The following is a 4,310-nucleotide window of genomic DNA, read 5'->3' as shown; positions in this document are numbered from 1 at the left end:
TCACTTTTGTATGTACAGTATATTGGTGGTCTTAATAATTAAAGAAAGAAGATAGGAAAAAAAAATAAAAATAAAAGTATACATGGGACTTTCACGGGGCCACATATTATTTTTTAAAATATTACCTATAATTTTTTTTCCAAAGTGGGCCCCCCTGCCCCACCTTCTATCCGCCTTTGGGGATCGAACATTGAAAAAGTTAAAATAAATCTTCTCATCATCAATAATGCATATATTGAAGTTGTCTTAAGGAAAATTTGGAAACACATTAATATAAAAATGATAAAGTATTTTATTTAGGTATATTGAAAAAAAAATGATGGTGATGATGTATATCTATATCTTTGTGTGTGTGTGTGTGTGTGGGGAGGGAGGGGGGGGGGGGGGGGGGGGGGGGGGGGTTAGGCTTGAACTTACTTGAACCTGTGTGAAGGTTTAGGCTTGAACTTACTTGAACCTTGCTCTTATATGTTTGGGTGATTTTGTCATATCTTTAACAAACCAAAGCAAAACAAAACCTTGTCTAACAAGGTGGACCACCACTTATCATAATTAATGAGCCAATCTTTGGCAAAACTCAACAGTGTCATACTTAAGAATATGCGAAACTCAAAGCAAAACCAAGCTAAACCTTATTTAATTATATGCAAAACTTAAAGCAAAACAAAGCTAAATATTTAATTAGAATGTTAATCTTGACTTAAATAGTAGAACTTGAAGAAAGTAAAGGTGGGTTGGAGATTTAACCAATAACAATTTCCTATTAGATCAAATCTTCAATATTGTGGAAGTTTAGATGCAACTCCCAAAAAATCTCAACAAAAAACAAAGAAAAAACCATGGGAAAGGTGAATGTATTGGAGAAGAAAGAAAGATGAAAGAACATCATCTTATAATTTTTGCTATGGATAAAGCTTTGTATTTCTTTCTATGTTCATCTCCATTAATATAGGAATTTCAATTCACTAGAAAATGAGAGAATATAAACTTAGAGAGATGGATAGAACTACATATTAGAAATAAAAGGGAAATGTTATTTTTAGAGAAGGAACAGAAGAAAGGTTAAAATGTCCAAAATTAGTCACTTCTCTCGAGGATGAGGAAGGCAAGCCACTTTTCCAATTTTTGAGCATATTTTAGCCCTTCTAAGAAAATATCTCATAAAGACAGAAAATGAAGGGGGTGGGTGTGAGAGGGCCATTGTGGAGCAAGGGATGAGAGTGGAAAAAAATGAAAAAAAAATTAGGGGAGATGGGACAGTTTGTGGATTAAAAGAGAGAAGGGGGTTGATATTCCTCTTATCACTGCAAATGAGTCTTTAGGAATTTTAGAACTAGATGATGAGCATCAAATATTGAAGCATGTGGGGTCAGACCAACAATTTCAATTATTTCAAAACAATATTAAATCCAAGGCCTTAGTACTAATTTTGGAATTTGCAATATAACATTTGTTATAAAAATTAAATTCTTGTCACTTTTGCTTATATTTGTCTATTATAAACTTATACATTATAAATGTAAAATTATGACTTTAACTAAACTGATTTTTTATTCACGCAATTGTATTATTATTTACAAAAATGTAATACCCACATCTACTAACACCATACGGACCAAGCATGATGCATCCTAAATATAGCAATCCACTAAGCTTAAACCCTAGGTTAATGCCTTACTCAAAAGGTAAATCATCAAGCAAAGAGAAAAAAAAACCATGTGAGAAAATAACAAAAAAAAAACAAGAAACGAGAACATACCACAAGTTCAGTTCGAGACGCCATGGTTTGAGATGGTGAGCCGTGAAGGCGGTTAGGTAGGGAAGGGTTGTGCAAGGATGGGTGTTTAATGGGTCATTTCTTTAGGGTTTTTTTGTGGGTGAGTTTGGGTTTGAGAGAGTGTGGACCCGCATTTCTCACGTGCGCCCCCACTCGATCAGCGAGACTCGCTTTTATTTTGGTAAAGTGAAAATTTTAGTTTTGGAAAAAATTGGAGTCGCCACTTATTTTTATTTTTATTTTAAAGGGAAAATAAAACAAGAAAGAAAAACCCTAAAAAATGACTCCATAATTTTTGGAAAAAGGCATGTCTTTGAAAAACCCGAGTCTAGGTAGGGGGATCAGGTTACCTATCAGGAAGGTACCTTTAAAAGGTAGCACCCTTCTAAGCCCTATAGAGGTCTCTACTAACTAAGTTGAGGGAAACGTGGTAATTAATCGATTAATTATAGATACCTAAGTAAGCTTGGTGATTTAAAAAAATAACATGTTAACAAGAAAATCAACCACAATCATATAGAAGATTTAGGGTACATACCTGAACCACTTCTTAAGCGCTATCATGAAACATCAATTGTTAGTTTAGACAATATATCACTCAGCATGCATTTTATCATGAATATTCAAACGATGTAACAAATATCAAGACATGCCAAGCATTCTCAAACATAGGTATAATTCACAATGATAATTATATTTACAGAATTTAGAAGGTAGATGACAGGGGACGTACCTGGATAGCATAGATAACTTATAACATGTTTCCTCAAGTCTTAAGGGGTTAGATAATAAATAATAAACAACATAAATCTTATCATTCTTGTTATCTAATTAGCAAAGCAAAAATAATCAAAGTATACGAAATCATCAATTATCACACACATCTTGTATATAATTCCTAAAAAAAATAGATATGATTTCAATAAATGGCAAGGGTGACAGTAAAGATGAGTTTTAAAAAGATGATTTTATGTAGGGGTTTCACCAATTCCCCAATTGATATACACAAATATAGCTTGGAATTAAATGTTATTACTTTCGTAAAAAAAATAAAAAAAATAAAAAAATAAAAAATTCATGAGTATTAAAAAAAAACATTTATTCGATAGTTTTAATGACTTGTATTTATAAAAGGAAGTTTTGATTTACTTAAATAAGAAGGCTTTAATTTCATGCAAAGAAAAATTTTTTTTTTTAAAAAGTTTGTTCACAAGAAAATAAATGTTATCATTTTTATAAAGGAAATATTTCATAAGTATTAAAAAATAATAATAATAACAATAATTGATTCCATAGTTTTAATGAATTTTATTTATAAAAAGAAGCTTTAATTTATTCAAATAAAAAAACTTTAATTCCATGCAAAGAAAATGTTTTTAAAAAGTTCATTCACAAGAAAATAAATGCAATTATCACTTTTATAAAGGAAATATTTCATAAGTATTAAAAATAATAATAATAATAATAATGATAATTGATTCCATAGTTTTTTTTAAAAAAGTTTTAATTTATTTAAATAAAAAGACTTTAATTCCATGCAAGAAAATATTTTTAAAAAGTTCATTCACAAGAAAATAAATGTAATTATCACTTTTATAAAGGAAATATTTCATGAGTATAATAATAATAATAGTCATAATTGAGTCCATAGTTTTAATTAATCTTATAAAAGGAAGTTTCAATTTACTTAAATAAAAAAGGCTTTAATTCCATGTAAAGAAAATATTTTTAAAAAAGAGTTTATTCACAAGAAAATAAATGTTATCACTTTTATAAAGGAAATATTTTATGAGTATTAATAATAACAATAATAATAATAATAATAATTGATTGCATAGTTTTAATGAATTTTATAAAAGGAAGTTTTAATTTATTTATAAAAAAAAACTTTAATTCCATGTAAAGAAAATGCTTTCAAAAATTCATTTACAAAAAAGAGAAAGAGAAAAAAAAATTAATTAATTAATAATGGTAATAATAATAAAACATTATAAAAAATATATTTGACAATTTAAAAATATTTTTTTTAATGTAAGAATATCTTTTATAATTTAAATTTTTCTTTAATAATTTTTTTTTTAACTTTATTTTATTTACAAGAGGATGATTTCCACAACTCTTTATTTAGAAAGCACAAATTTTTTTTTTTAAAAAAAAACATAATAAATTTTTAAAATAAGATAAACAATTATTTTATATTTTAATCCAAGAGAACAAAAAAATGTTTAAAATAATTTAAATATTACAACTTTTTATTTTTTATTTTTGAACAAAGCTATCATAAAAATTATCAAAACACTTAAAAATTCAAACTTTTTCATCATCATCAGGAATTATCCCAAAACTAAAAATTAAGCACAATATAAATTTTCATTAATATCCAAATTATTGAAAACTAAAAAAAAAAACTTGCAAAATATTTCAACTTTTCATTAGCATCACAAAATTATCCAAAACGAATAAAACATCTAATTTTTAAACTATCACCCCGAATCATCCAAGACAAATGCCTACAAAAAGTAACATGAGATTA

The sequence above is a fragment of the Vitis vinifera genome, chromosome 16 (genome assembly GCF_030704535.1).
Source record: "Vitis vinifera cultivar Pinot Noir 40024 chromosome 16, ASM3070453v1".
NCBI lineage: Eukaryota > Viridiplantae > Streptophyta > Magnoliopsida > Vitales > Vitaceae > Vitis > Vitis vinifera.
The sequence above is the reverse complement of the archived record's forward strand: the minus strand, read 5'-3'. Positions refer to the sequence as shown.